The sequence below is a fragment of the Camelus dromedarius genome, chromosome 23, assembly GCF_036321535.1.
Source record: "Camelus dromedarius isolate mCamDro1 chromosome 23, mCamDro1.pat, whole genome shotgun sequence".
Lineage (NCBI taxonomy): Eukaryota > Metazoa > Chordata > Mammalia > Artiodactyla > Camelidae > Camelus > Camelus dromedarius.
Window position 1 is genome coordinate 19,284,200 of NC_087458.1, and position 16,353 is coordinate 19,300,552.

The window sequence follows — 16,353 nt, forward strand, 5'->3', positions numbered from 1 at the left end:
AGCTCGATGAAAATTGGTTGGAGAGGAAACTTTTTTTTTTGACTGGGACATTGGGTGACTGGGAAATTGACACATTGTAATTGACTGTACTTCAATTAAACAACAACAACGACGACGACGACGACAACAACAACAACAACAACAACAACAACAACAACAACAACAACAACAAAAACTGGTTGGAGAGTTAGCCAGGGCCCAGATGATGCAGGGCCTTGGAAGCATTGGAAAGGGTGTGGATTGTATTCTAAGTATCATAGAAAGTCATTGGAGAACTCTGAACAGAGAGTGACATGACCTCATTTACAATTTAAAATGAACACTCAGGTTTTTTAAGTAGATTCTGAGCAGCGAGACCAGCAGAAGTCTGCTTCAGCACTCCAGATGAGAGATGGCAGTGGCTTGAACCATGGTATGTTGATAATAGAGGGGTTGAGAATCATTCTGATGTTAGAATTAACCAGATTTGCTGATGTGTGGGACTTGAAAGAAATTACAATTCTCTCGTTTTTTGGTCTGAGCAGTTGGGTGGGTGGTGAGATATTTTCCATATTAACGTTTTATAATTTTCCATATTAATGTCCAGCATTAATATTAATGCTGCTGTCATGTAGGGGACTCAGTGTATGATAGAAGCAGAAGACTGTTTCCTGCTGCGCATTCTCGGGTCTGTACCAAGGGCTAGCTCCTTTGCTGACAGCCAAAGGCACAGAGACCAACCAGCATTTGGGCTCTGCTTGAGTTCTTCTCGTGGACATAACTTCTCTATAACAGCCTTAAGAAGGAAGGAAAACAGTGTGTGTTAAGATTGCCATATATGAACCTGAAACTTCCCCAGTTGCTAAAAATTACTCACCACAGAGTTCGGGTTCGTAATTAATCGTAGTAATATCTTCTGAGGCAGAAGTCCTCTTTGCCATATTTCCAACAGGTGGAACACATTTCCAGCACATTCTCTATTTGAAAACTTTCTGGAGAGAGGGCTCACTGAACTGTAAGGGAGCCCCTTTCTGCACTGGACTATATTACATGTTAGAAAGTTCTTTCTTAGATTTAATTGAAACCCTCTACACATTGGTCATAGATCTTTGCAGCTTTCAATTCCTATTGTATTTTCTGGCTTATCAAGCACTCTCATGTACCTTATTTTGTTTAACTTTCACTAACCCCTGTAAGGAAGATTGTTATCCTCATTTTACACACAAAAACAACTGAAACACTGAACAGTTGTGAGCCTTGCTCAAGGTGACGTGGCTAAGAAATGGTGGAGGTGGGACTTCACTCTACGTCTGATGTTCTTTCCATATGCAAAGAGACTTCTTAGAACTATGTCTTATATGATGACACTCAACATGAGCCTTATCCCATTAATTTTCAGTGATTCCTCATCTCCTTGCATTTCAATCTGAGTCTCATTTTGCCTATGACCCACACTCTGAATTATATTATGTTATGTTATATTATATTATATTATATTATATTATATTATATTATATTATATATGTATATATTGATGTAATTCTGTAGATAGAGGTCATAGAGTTTCCTTGTTGAGACTTGCTCTTAGATTCTTCTTTTGTTTCTTCTCTCGCCTGTGTTCTATCTGATTTGTTCCTATTGCCCCTCTGCCACCAACGAGCATCTTGGCTTTAAAAAAGTACAAAGGAAAGAGATTGAGCTTCTTGATCAGAAGGCTTGAGTTTGAGTCCAACTTCTGCTACTCAACTAGCTATGTATGGGACCGTAAGTAAGAGACGTGAATTTTTTTTTTAATTGTGGGGTTTTTTTTTTTGGAGGGGGTAGGTACTTAGGTTTATTTATTTTTAATGGAGTTACTGGGGATTGAACCCAGGACCCTGTGTATGCCAAGCACGCATTCTACCACTGAGCTATATCATCCCCCCAACACGAATATCTTGAGATTCAGTTGTCTTCTGTGTAAAATAAGGATGCTGATTCCTATTCTTACAGCTTTATAGGAATATTGTTAATGCCAAGTGGAATGAAGCTACTCTGTGACTTGGAAAATCATTCTGAGGGTAAGTCAATGGAATTGTTATATTCCTCAGCAATTTTCCTGATAAAGTTATTGTTAAAAAAGTTCTTCCTTGCTGTTTAGTTTTTATAAAATGGATCATCTGTAATCCTATCATACGATGTGTAAATCACATCAAACATAAAAACACTAATTAGGAACAACATATAGGTAAACCTCACTGTGAAGTATAAAAATAAAATAATAATCTTATATTTTCATAGCCTTTAAAACATTTTCTCACATGCCTCTTGCTTCTATTATTTTTTAAAAGTATATGCAATAATACACATAAAAGCAGTTGGCATGTGTCAGATTGTCTGTAAAAGTTAATGGAATATATTGACTACATTCTATGCTCATTCTACTCACAGCCTAGTGTGATGCATTTGATGCCTAATTTTTCATCCTAAAATGCAATTAGCTAGGGTGGTGTGTAAATTTTGACTGGTGAGGTATAGTACTTTAAGTTCTTTGCTAGCCTTACCTATAGCTAAACCCTCCACTTAACACAGGGATGTCTCTAGAGATGAGAGCTACCGAGGGAATCCACTCCACCTTCTCCAGCTGCTCCTAACACAAGGGACAGAACCTCTTGGTTCTTCAGTCGTAGTCCCGGCTTTCTGCAGATGAACCACTTCAAAGACAATGGGAGCTAGTAAGATGCACCCTTAGTGTTACCAGACTCTGAAAGTGTCCACATGTGTAAGACTCCATGTGCAAGTCAAGAATATTTGCAAAGGAGACTGGAGATTGGATAAGCAGCCGTTGGTGTCAGATGTTTCCCTGGGCAAGGATATGTTAGTTTGACTTGGTTGAGGTCTCAGTTTTCTCACACACTCCACCCCAACACCACCACGCCCGCACCACTTCCAATCTGTGGAAAAGGGAACTTGATACTTATTTTCTGGAAGGGAAAGTCCTAGAAATTGATCCTGATTGGAAGAGAAGGCAGGTGGAAGCTTTGGGAAGCCACAAACATCTCTGGTCTTAAGTAAATGAACTAAGATTCTAGACAGAGATTTAAGACTGTAGACCGAAGAAGCTGGGGATTCCGATAACGTAAAACGTGTCTTATTCTCCTCACCCCATGTCTTTATTGAGAAGAGAAAACAGCCTTGACTCAGATGGTGAGAAAGAGACACAAAGGTGTTAAACAGAACTCTGAAGTGTGAGCTACAAAGGAAGACATCTCCAACCTCAGCATCCTCTTTGCATCATTTGGTGGGTTGTATTCAGGCTTCTAAGAAATTCTGGAGGCTTCTGTGGGGGTCTAGGAGGGTGGCAATTAGAAGAATGCCATGCACGGGGCTGAGATCATTCATACTTCCTTTAGGATGGCAAATTGGCTCTTCCTGTCTTTCTGGAAGAACACGGAAAGACTGCTCTGTCCTGGGAAGGGAATCGGAGTATAATCAGTGGTCAGGTAGCTGGATCTACATTTAAAAGGAAGATGAATATGTTTTTGGATCTACATTTAAAAGGAAGATGAATATGTTTTTTCTGCCCTACAGCCAAGTCCATATTGTCATATCTTATGACTCACAAGATAGGTAAGAATATCAACTTTTTATTTAAAAATAATGGGACACATCACAGGACTTATTCTTGCCCTAAACCAAGCCACGAAATAAGTAAATAGCAATAGTAGTTGTAATTTATTGACTGCTCTTTGTAAGGATTATGCAAAGCACCCTACATTTAAGTTCACTAGTCCTCACAACAACTCCACAAGTCCATTTTGTAAGTGACAAAAACTGATCTGGGCTCAGAGAGGTTAAGTAACTTTCCCAAGGTCACATGATAAGAGATAAGATTCAAGACCACACTATTCTGATCCAAGGAATCTTACCTAAAGCAGGCTCATACTGTGCCATTATAATGTGAATAGTCTTCATTCATTCCACAAACTACTATTAAGCACCTACTAGGTGCAAGGCATTGTTGAGGGGATAGAAGGCTGAACAAGACAGATAACTTCCTTGCTTCTTCTAAACTGACGTCCTAGTTGGGGTGCAGGTGGTGAAGAAAATAAGCAAACAAGTAAATAAATAAATAATCAGATAAACAGCATGTAGAGAATTAACATGGGGCGATAAGATAAAGAGAGACCAGATAACTATGTTAGAGCAAAGGCCTCTCTGAGGAGGTACCATTCAAAATAACAAGAGCTAAACAAATAATACGTGCTGGAGAGGGTGTGGAGAAAGAGAATGTCCTGTACTGTTGGTGGGGCTATAAATTGGTGCAGTCACTGTAGAGGACAGTATGAAGGTTCCTTAAAAAACTAAAGATAGAGTTACCATGTGATCCAGTAATCCCACTTCTGGGCATATATCCAGAGAAAACTATAATTCAAAAAGACACTTGTACCCCAATGTTCACAGCAGCAATATTTACAATAGCTAAGAGATGGAAATAACCTAAATGTCCATCGACAGATGACTGGATAAAGAAGATGTGGTATATATACATTAGAATATTACTCAGCCATAAAGAAGAATGAAATAATTCCATTTGCAGCAACATGGATGGACCTAGAGATTGTCATGTTGAGTGAAGTAAGTCAGACAGAGAAAAACAAATGCCATGTAATATCACTTATATGTGGAATCTAAAAAAAAATGATGCAAATTCTATTTACAAATCAAAAACAGACTCATGGACATAGGAAACAAACTATGGTTACCAAAAGGGAAAGGGTGAAGAGGGATAAGTTAGGGGTTGAGGATTAACAGACACGCATTACTATATGTAAAATAGATAAACAATAAGGACCTACTGTATCACAGGGAATTATATATTCACTTTCTTATAATAACATATAATGGAAAAGTATCTGAAAAGAAAGTGTATATATATATATATATCTGAATCACTTTGCTGTACACCTGAAACTAACACTGTAAAACAACTACACTCAATAAAAAATTTAAAATAAAAAAACTCAAAATAACAAGAGCTAGGAATGCAAAGACTGGGCTAAAGAGCATTGTAAGCAGAGGCAATGCCTTTTTATGGGCTTGCTCATGCACCCAGAAATGTGCTTAGCATTCTTAAGATCTTAAATGCCATTAGGTCCACTCGTCACTGTGACAACTGTCAACCTAAATCAAGAGGTACATTGAGGCAAGCTTGAGTTACCAGAAAGCGGGTTTATTTGAGAACAGTGGAGAAATTGCCATTTAGGAAACACATGTTGTAGCACATTGCAGGCAAGGCTGCTGAGGGCTTGGGGTAGGCTGTATTTATGAGCAAGCAGTGCAAAGAGGGGAGGGTCCAGGCGGGGGCCAAGCCGTAATTGTTTTTGGCTTGAGGATGGAGAGAGATTCTTGGCAGATGTTCATTGGCCAAGAGATAAGTTTCAGTCTTCAGTAAAACAGGCTTTTATAGGAAATCATTCTCTAAGGTCTTTAGTTCCATTTCTCCAATGGTATATGCATATCCTCCAGTTCTGTTTTAGATTTAAATTCCTTCATACAACTAAATATATCCCCCATACATTTCCAAAGTTCCCTCTGGGGAAGTCTCCTTCCTCCCTCCTTGTTGAAAACCACCAGTCAAAAGCAATAGATCTCAAATGGGAATGAGCTTGACATGTGGCAGGAATAGAATAAAAGATCATGTGGCTGGAGTCCAAGGATGGCAAGAGATGATGCTGGAGAGGTAGACAGAGGCCTAGATCATGTGGCACTTTCTAAACTGGGGTGAAGGATTTAGAATTTATTGTTAGTTCTAAGGAGAGCCACTGAAAAGCATAGTAGAAGGAGAATTGGAGAGATGCAGAAATTTTTGATCTATGTTTTAGTAGCAGAATTTTCAGGTCTGTTGATGGGGTGTTGAGTGCATGGGAAGGAGATGAATCAAGGATTCCGCCTACTGTTTTCCGTTCTGTTTCCTTTACAGCAGCTATTGTAATTATTTCCTATACATTTTTCCCTTTGTGTATTTTTCCAATTAGATCCATGTCTACTTTTATTCTGGTGCTCAATGAAAGTGTGTTGAAAAAAATGACCGAGCAGAATATGGACCTCTCTTCTTACTGCATACATCCAGACCGACCTCTTTCTTTTCAGTGGCTGCGTGCATAGACCATCAGCACATCTTCAGCCATTTCTCTATGAAGAGACATTTAATTTGTTCCCTACGTTTTGATGTTTCAAAAAAAAATGCTACAGTGACTAAGTTGATATACAGGTCTGTGTATTTCTGCTGGTATTTCTCTAGGATAGAAAAGTAGAATTGAAAGATCTAGGCACAAGCTATATGTTATGACTTTCAATGGTTATCACCAAGTTGCTTTGTGAAAATTTGTACTAATTTACGCTCCTACCCACACCATGTGAAATTGCCTTCTCTCTATGCCATCAGCACTATTTATCATTTGTAAACTTTTTTACAACACCAGCAGGCAAAAAAAAAAAAAAAAAAAAAAAGTCTCTTTAATTTTCATTTTTAAATATTTTTGAAGTTGAAAGTCTTTTATTTTTAGCTTTATTTAGTGGGTTTTTTTTTTGTAGTTCTTCAGTGAATTACCTAATATAATTTACTCTTTTAAAAATTAAGCTGTTGTCTTTTCATTACTGGTTTATAGCAGCACTTTACATGGTATGAATGTAACTCTTTGTCTGTTACATGCATTACAAACGTTTCTTCCCATTGTGTCATCTGTCTGTTAACTTTTTCCACCCAGAAGTGTTTAATTATTAAAAGCAAATCTATTTTTCCTTTATAGCTTCTTGTCACACTTAGACTTCCCTCACCCTATGCTCATAGATATGTATTTCTCTGTTTTCTTCCAGTTTAAAACTTTCATTGTGCTTTAGCTCCATAATGTATTTAAAAATCTACTTTTGTACAGCCCGAGGTAGACAGTCAACACATTTTTCAAAATGAATAACTGATAACACAAGCAACACCATCTTTTAATTCCCCATTCATCTGAAAGGACAGCACCATCTTAGACTGTTTCCTCTTATGTTTGGGTTTGGTTCTGTTAAAAAAAAAAAAAAGAAAGAAAGAAAAAGAATAAAAAAAGAATCAACAGACCCAAGGTGGGGCCACTTGCCCTGAGAACAGTAAACCAAGACTTAACTGCAGTTTCCATTTCTCCCAGGAGTGGAATTTCTAGAAAATTTTCGTCAGCACGAGTGAGGTAACCTTGTCTGAAATTTTTTTTCCTTCTGCTAATAACCTCCTTATCCTGCTCCATTTCTAAAAAAGCTTTCTGTTCGGTACAGCCCCCCGGAACGCTCTTGTTTAGTAGATGGTATGCTGCCCCATTCTTGAATCGTTAAATAAGCTCATCAGAGCTTCAAATTCACTCATTTGAATTTTACTTTTTAACAGTTCTGGACTCTCTCTTCTGTCCCATTGGTCTCTTTGTCTGTTACTGGATTAGTCACTCTGTTTTAATAACTGTGTCTTTATGACTTTTTGTCATTACCAATTTTTGTATATTTACTCTTCATGTAGTTTATAATCAACTCCTCCCATGACTCTCGCCTCATCCACTTCCTTTCCAAATCCTATTGGACTTTTGATTGGAATTATATAAAATTTATTATAATTTAATTTAGAGGGAATTTGACTGCTTTACAGTATGAAGTCTACCCTTCGAGGAAAATATGATGTAGCTCAATATTTCTTATTATCAGATTATTTTATGTTTCTTCAGAAAACTTACAGCTTTCTTCTTTTTTTTTTAAATATATTTGACATATAACTTTGTGTAAATTTAAGGTGTACAATGTGTTAATTTGATACATTTGAATATTGTAATATGATTGCCACTGGAGTTTCAGTAGCCTAAATCCCAAAAGGCTCAGGTCACCAAGTTAAGGACAAATCTGATGGATTTAGAAGGGTAGCAGTCGGAGATAGTTTTCCTTACACCAGACTAGGTAACCCTTGTACCTCTGAGGGAGTGATTCACCCTGCTTGGAAGGCAGTGATGGGCACCGAGACACTAACGCTGACCTGCATTCCTGAGAGGACACCCTCCCCACGCCCTCCTTCAGGCCCAGTGTGGAGCTGGGAGGAACATGTGAGAAGAACCCCATATGAATCTGGGGGGTCAGAGAGCAGAGGGTAACTGTCCTTAAAATTGCAGTGGATCCAGGGGTGGTGACAGTCTTCTAGACGTTTCCCTCTACTCTGCAGACAGTGGGAGTAGTGGAGTAGAGAGAACCACGTGTAACAGTTAAGCAGAAAGACCTTGCAGCATTTCCTTTCACCTCAGAAGGCATGTGAAACAAGTAAATATGTTCTGGAGGCCCAAAAACAGTATGGAAGTGGACAAGGCAGAGAGAAAGACAGGCCCGAGGAGACCTTAGGGGCAGGGCAAGGAGAATGCAGCTGTGTGCTCTGTGGCCCAGCAACCACAAGCCAGGTGGGAATGATGGGGTCTGAGTGGATGCCAGAGGGCCTAAGATTGAGGGCCAGGTGTTTCTCCTTCCCTCCCCTTTGGTATGCTTTCCATCCTGAGACATTAAGTGTAATCAGGGGAAGGGTGGGGAAAGAAATCCTGAATTAACCAAGAAAACCCTGAATTAAGATTAAATCTCCTGCTACAATAAAATAAAAAATTAAGATGAGTGATAACAGAAGAAAATTGAGTTTGTTGAATTTGGGGGCTGAGATCTATATCATTATTATCAAACATGGGCTTAATTATGCATGCAATTATAGCCATCATTCCTTCATTTGGCCTTTTCTAGGTCCCAGGTGTGGGGTGCAGGGTCAGGTATAAATACGAATAAGACAGATTATTTGACCTCAAGGGTTGCATAGTAAAATGGGGGGAGAATGTTGAACCCGACTCTGTCCAAACCTTAGCACACTCTTACAGGTGTAGCGGGTAAGGTGGTCACGGCCCACATTTCCCCTCATGACCGAGGCATTTCCCAGCAGCTGAGAATGCTGGCCCCTGAGGGGTCAGAGCCAACAGAAATTGCTGTTAGCTGAAGGAAGCTGCGTTGTGCAAATGATACACCCTCCCTGTAGGCGCCTGCATCCAGTGACTGGCTGATGTGATGGTACAGCGTCTTTCCCACAATTTAAAGCAACTTTGAAGGGCCACCCTACTTCCAGAGCTTTCCATGGGATGGGTAGGCAGTTTAATTTCTCACTCTGGCTAGTCCTGCTTCTCTCACTCCCACAAGCGTGTTGTTCCGGAGAGCTAGCCCTGATCAACAGATCTTCTGCAGATCCCTCTTTTGGTGTCTATTCCCGGAGAACCCAACCTAAGGAAGCTGGTCTGAGGAGTCAGGCTACAAGATAGGATTTTAGAGTTGGACAGCCCACCAACCAGCTGGCAGTAAGGATCCCATCCCTAGTGTTCTGACAGCCCCCGGCTAGTGGTAAGTAGTGCAGTTGTTAAAAGTTTTGCTGGGAACTGGGATGGGATACAGGTGAAGGGAATGTCCTGGCAGGTGCAGTATCTCGCGAGCTTGAGAAGTTCAAGGGATATGAAATTATAGACAATGAACTTAGATGGCTGAGAGCTGTCAGTTAACTGAAAAAAGACAATAAGCAGCCTGATGGTGAGAAATGTTAGTAGTGCTGAGGTTAAGAACCCCTGATCTAATGGTTTCAACTATTGATGATCTTTGCTTGAGTCAGATAGTTCATTAGGTTTTATAGGTTCAATCATTTCTTCCACATTTATTAGATGGAATTCTGTCACAAAGAGCTTTTAATGATCATCTGGGTTTACTTGATTTCTGTAATATTTTCATTTTAGGATAAAAGAACAACCAGCTATGGAAAGAGACAGTAGGAATTGTCAGAAAATCATTACAGTTTTCACTACAGGCCTAAATTAAGTACAGATAAATTTAAAAATGTAGGAAGGAGAATCGATAAGATTTGATAAAGTTACTGAAGGTAGGCAAAAGTTAAGATGACTTCTTGGTTTTCTAACTGGGTGAATAATGGTGCCGGTCATTACTTAAAAGAAAACAAGGATCATGAGAGATTTGAAGTCATTGAGTTTGAGAAGTGTAGCAGATTAAATATCATCCAGCAAATATTCACTTCCTCTTTCTCAGCCTCTATCGGGAAACTACTCCTCTCTGAGCCTTTGATGGTGTGCTTGGGTGCCTGGCTGGCTTTGACCTATAGAAAGTGGATTAAAATGATAGTTGCTCTGTCAACATCTAAGCCATAAGAGGCACTGTGTGTTTCTGCTCAGGGAAGGAGCCTCCGATACTTAACCATGAAAAGAAAAAGCCCCTTCAGTCTGAGTCTGAGAAGGAAACACATATGGAGCAGATATGAGCCTAACCCAGATCTTGGAGCCGAGTTGCCTAGCCAAGCCCAGTCTAGATCAGCTGAACGGCAGTCAACCTGCAGATTCATGAGTGTGAGAATCAATGTTTCTTTATCATTGAATGTGTGGTAGTTTGTATGTGGCAATGCTGCCAGAGAATAGGTTCTTGTCTCAAGCAGGAAAGAATTCAAGAGCTAAGCACAGTAAAGTGAAAGTAAATTTATTTAGAAAGATACACACTCCATAGGCAGAATGTGGGCCATCTCAGAAGGCAAGAGAGAGAGGGACCAGGAGATGTGCAGCTTGGTAGTTTCATATGCTAATGAGTAGAAGGATTAGTCCAACTATTTTGGAGAAGGGGTGGAGATTTCCAGGAATTGGCCCCCCCCCAACCCACTTTTTGACCTTTTATGATCAGTCTAGGAACTGTTACGGTGCCTGTGGTTTTGCCATGAGGCTCAAGGTCTACTGAAAGTTGAATCTTCCACCATCTTGGTTCTAACCAGTTTGTCCTCAATTGCTGAGTCATTCTTTCAGCAGTTGTTCCCTGCCCTCCTTCCCTCTTGTCTAATAAACACATAGGAATAAACACATGAAAACACATAGTACAGATTTGGATATGCAGGTCTCAGAATTAGGAGAGGATTGCAAAGAAGACAAGAATAGAATAAGAGAAGGACCAAAGACAGAACCTTAGGGAATATTAATGTTCTGACCAGTATCATTTGGACATGCTCAGTTCTGAGTATTGACATTTTTTGGTTCCGCAATAATGTTAGCAACTTTAAGATACAAATAAGGGTATGTATTACTACAAGAATAATCTGTATATGCTACCCAATCACTTGGAGCTATAATACACACATAGACTCTGGATTACCTAGATAAGATAAAATATCAAACTTTAGTTTTTCTCTGAATAAGACATTTTATCCTTCAGGGTAGGTCTTAATATCTTAAAGGGAAATTGTTCTTACTTCTCTTGATTTTACATTCCAACTACTTTGCTTAGCTGGATTTTGCCTCCATAACAAAACATCTTTCCCAACTTCTAGGTCAATTTCCACTAGAAACCATTCTGTATGTCAATAGTCAGTTGAGAACATTTAATTTTTTTCCTTTAGGGCACTGAAAAGCCAATCTTATTCTGCAAAGATTCAAGCTTCCTGTTTTATTTCAGTGTTCTCTCTTTTCCTCCTCTCCCTCCTCCCCACTCATCCCCTCTCCTCTCCTCCCTTTCTCTTCTTATTGAACCCTCCCCCCAACTCTGCCATTCTGCTCCCTTTCGTAATGACTTTTTCTAATTCCTTGAGGTGCTAAGAGGATTAACAGCTGTTTTTATTCTTGTGTCCCAACTTCACAAGAACAAAGGTGTATTTTTTGTTTTGTTTGTTTGTTTGTATAGTAATAGAGTGTTCATCTTCCTCTTAAGCGCCACAGTTCCGTTAGCTGCCAGAATCACAGTAGCATCACTGACCACAAAAATGCTTTCATTCTAATGGAGCTCGGAGCCTCAGCTCTAAGTCTAAGTAAAGATAGACAAAGAATTGCATGTAAACCAAACCTCATGAAGTGGGTTGCGGACGCAGTCTCTCTCCCAGTCAGCCCCTCAGAGCAACTTCCTGTTCTCATGAGGAACAAACCAGAGTGAATAAGTTTATGGAGACAAGAAAGGAGAAAGATAGTGTTATTTCCTCTGCTGAGATTATGACTTGACACTCACCCACTTAGCTCAGACCTTTAACAGAAAGGGGGAAGTGCTGGTAGAGAGCTAGTTATGGGGGAAGAGGATGCACTGAATTTTAGAAATATTGAATTTCAGAATCTAGTGAGTTTTTGGAGTGCAGAAGCCTGTTCTGAAGTGCATGTAATTGGTTTGGCCTTAAGCAAGTTGAGTTTGAGGTTCAGGGAGACTTTCACGTGGAGGTGTCCAATCAGCAGGACTGACACACAGAAGAGATGTCAGGGTTAGAGTGACAGATTTGGGCATTGTTTGTATGTTTGAAGCTTTGACAGGTGATGGGAAGCTCATGGACTGCTGAAAGCAAGGGCTGAGGGTTGAGCCTTGGGTTATACCCAATTTGGTGAATCGAAGGAGGAAGTAAAACTAATGAAAAGGGAAAGATGAGCACATGCAGTAGGGAAACTGACAATGTAGCTGTGAGCATGCCAAGGCAGACAGAATTCTGAGAAGGCAGGCTTGGTTGTGTAACTGAGCAAGGGCTCAGTGTCCATGGTGCAGAAGACCAAACTGTGACAGTGGCTGTTTGCAGCAAAGTAAGGATTTAGTTGAAGGGCACCCAGCAAGGGAGTGGGTGACAAGTCTCAGAATCACTCCACATTAGTCTTTGAGTTAGGGATGTTTTAAAGGAGAAGAACAAAGAAACTGGGGTTAATCATCATCTTGTGACATTTCTGTGACATTTCTTAATCATGGTTTTAGGAGTCAGGATGTCTCCAGTTTATGATTCTCTGGCCAGGTGGTCCATGGCTTGGGGTTGTGAGGGAGGTCTGTGAGCTAATCTTGCCCTGAAGAAGCAACTTGAATTTGTACATTAATGCTGATGCCTAAAACAGCAATTTTAGTCCATTAACGATGTTAGGGACAACAGAAACCTTAGGCCTCTGACTCTGGTTGACTGTGCTGAGCTAACACAGCATTGAGGTCAGAGGAGATAAGAAAGGAAATCAAGTTTTGGATAGACAGCTTAATCAAAAACTCAGTAGGGGACTTGGTTTTAGGGGGACTCGATTTCAGTTGGATCTATCATGAAAGAGAAACCAGGAGCACAAAGGTTGAGCAAAAGCCATTTGATTTGGTGCTCAGGAGCCACTGAGGACAATTGAGAAGAAAGTTTCAGTGGAATGGTGTGGACTGGAAGAGAGTGCCTGCAATTAGGGAGGTCTTCACTGGTGAGGAAAGGGAGGAGGAGAAGACAGACAACCTTTCAAAAAATGTAGGCAGGAAATGAAGAAGAAAAAGAATTCCAAGATTAAAGTCAGAGTTACTTGCCCTGGTGAAAGAAAGTCCAGGGCTCCTCCCTGCCCTGGCCCTGGGATGCTTTGGATTTTATGATATTTGTGATGTTTATCACCTTTTTAAAAAATGTGCAGTTATGATTTCTGTCCTCATTCTAAAGAAATGCTTGCCTTGGTACCTATTTTATACTTTAATTTTGTATATTGTATGATATATAAGCTTCTGGTTGCCCAAACCTGGATCTTCTCCAGCAAGGATTGATGTTCATGTAACAGATTCATCAATGAGGGAATTTCTTCTCTCCCATCTCCTTGCGTCCAAGAACAGCTCTGGTAGAGATGAGTTCTGATTCTCCCAGGGAACATGTTAGTGTGGCAGTCGTGACGGAGCAGCTACAGCAGTGAACTTGCCCTGAATGTTGAAAGGGTACTTCATTGTGGCTCCTCTCATGCTGGCCTTTTTTCTTTTCCTTTAACCGCCCATGGACACGAGCTGGTTGATCAGATTAGCTGCTATTACTTTGGAAGAGGCCTTAGAGGGTGGGACTGGATGACTCTGAGTTTCTTTGTCAACTTGAGGTTCTGTGTTTTGTTTCGAAGAATAGGACTCCAGGGGTAAGGGAGGCAGAGCTGGAAGATTCCATTAGTGTTTGTGAGCAGGCTGGGAGGGAATGATGCTGGGGAGGAGGTGAGCAGCTCTGAGGCAGGACGAGGGAGGGGCTAGCATAGGAGGCTTTGTCCAGGTGAGGGGTCTGGGGTGGGCATGGCTGGGATTTCTGGGCTTGGCCAGAGACACAGACTGATAGGACCAGGGAAGAGTTGAAGCTATACCTAGGAGGAGACACGGGAGAGAAAGCAGTGCCGAAAGGTGAGGGCGATGTCAAGGATGAGTGTGGCCCCTCAGAGACGCGTCCGGGGCAGCCTGCTCACAGGAAGCTTGTTTGATCACTGACTCATTGTGCGGCCTGCTCTTCCTGTGTTTCAGTTTCCCCATCTGTAAGATGAGAAGCACCGCCAGGGCCCTGGGAGGAAAAACTAAGACAAACAGACCAAGATGCTGGCGGCAGATATGTTCTCTGTGGTTTCTATGGTAATAATTCTGGGCTGAAGGTAAAAAAAAAAAAAACAAAAACCTGTTAAGTGAGTAAAGTCCATCCATTTATTAGTAAAATGCATTTCAAATTGAGATTTTTCTTTTGCAGGGGATTGTCACTAAAAGAGAGAATTTTCCTCAAGAAAACCCCCAGTCTAGCAGTCTCTGGTTTGTCATTGAAATGCAGAAGCTGAACTGGGCACACATTTTTTGCAGTAAAGAAAGAAATGGCAGACAAATGTTAGCTCTTTCATTCAGGATAACATCTGTGGAATACTGACCACGTGCCAAGGTGCCAGCATTTTAATAGGTGGCAAGACTACAAAGATGGAAAGGGTAGATTTAGCCTTAAACAAGTGTAGAAGGGAAAGCCACTAATCACAACCACACGAGACAGAGGCAGAAGGAGCCTGGAACGCAGGGGAAAAGATGTCTGCACGAGGTCCACGAAGGGGCCGACAGGTGAGCTGGTTCCTGGCGGTGCTCAATGAAGAGGTGCCGCTAGCAAAATGCAGAGTGGGAGGACATGGAAGGAGAATGTCTCCACTTTGGCATTAAGTCTTAAGTCAGACCATTAGAATGTCAGTTCCTTAGAAGCTGACACCATGTTTGATTCATCTTTGTCTGTCCTGGGGACTTTTCCCAGAACTCTGCCCCCAGTGGAACCCCAACAGACCTCTGTGTTTAATTCACTCCCTTGTCTAGAAGGATTCAGTAGCTTTCCACTGATGATGAATAAATTCCGGACCCCTCTTCTGGACTCTGAAGCCCTGTATAATCTCTATTAATCGTGAACTGCTTTGCCCTTCCCCGGCTCGAATCTGTGACTCATCACGCGACTGGCTGTTTCTCATCCTCAGGTTTCCACGTAAACGTTCTCTCCTCGGAGCCGTCTTGCTTCATCAGCTAGTCTGAGCAGGCTCCTCATACTCCATCCTGATTTTCCCAATTATTGTACCCTATTCCTAAAATATCTATTGAATAAATTAAATGTTGATTGGAATGATAATAGTAATAATAAAAACTAAAATTTACTGGGTGCTTAGAATATGCTTGGCATTACGCTTCCTTCTTTTTTTCTTTTTTCTCTCCATTATTTTTGTCTGCGTGATGAGAACACTTTAGATCTCTTATACTGAGTGTACAATATATTATTAAGTATCATTACCGTGCTGTACGTTAGCTCTCTAGAAATCATTCACCTTACAACTGAAAGTTTGTATGTCTGTTGTATGCTTATTTGTTTAGGCACATTAATTCCTCTAGTCCTCATAATAAATGCATGAGGTTAAGTACTCTTATTATTGCTACTTTATAGAAGAGGAAACTGAAACTTAAGAGAAGCCAAGCAAATTGGCCAGGAAACACAACTAGTGTTATAGTGACAGCTTAGAAATGAGGATGTCTGGCCTTAGAGCAGATACTCAAACATACTTAAGACTTTTAAATACTGCCTCTTGAATCTGTTTGAATGCACGAAGTGTTAGCAAACAATCATCATGTATTTATTTCAGATCAGCCCTGTGTTCTGTGAATTTTTAAATGACCAAGAAACTTCTCCTACAATTCCTATTGGCATCCATGGCATCAAAAAATATTCCCTATTTATTATTAATAGTAAGAGGGAAAATGAACTGAACTCTCTCCTTTCTGCCTACTCTCAAATTTCTGTTGGTCACCATTCATGTGATACCAGTGGGCTTGTAGTCGGTGGAGAGCCCCAAGGTGGTGCATCTCAAACAGTTCTGCGCATGAGAATTACCAGGGGATCTTATTAAAATGCAGTTTCTGGTTCATAGGGCTGGGATGGGGCCCAGGATTCTGCATTTCTAACAAGCTCCCAAGTGAGCTGATGCTGTTAGGGGACCACACTACGAGCCACATGTTCTAAGGGGTGAATGTCATGTGGAACACCTGGGTGTTTGCTCCTGTCCCCAACAGGGGAAATAAGTTCTAGTAACTGGCATCTGGGCA

At 40.7% G+C, this 16,353-nt stretch overlaps 1 long non-coding RNA gene across 3 annotated transcripts; it reads left to right on the forward strand.

Moving 5' to 3' along the window:
• Positions 1–1,435: 1,435 nt before the first annotated feature.
• Positions 1,436–15,444, forward strand: LOC135318999 (uncharacterized). Of its 3 annotated transcripts, none has more exons than XR_010377549.1 (5): positions 1,436–1,747; positions 1,972–2,039; positions 3,143–3,259; positions 14,272–14,396; positions 14,489–15,444. It is a non-coding gene; the product is annotated as an uncharacterized LOC135318999 (long non-coding RNA). The 3 variants fall into 3 exon arrangements; XR_010377548.1 differs by having other exon boundaries at positions 1,436–1,743; XR_010377547.1 differs by having other exon boundaries at positions 1,436–2,039.
• Positions 15,445–16,353: the final 909 nt, after the last annotated feature.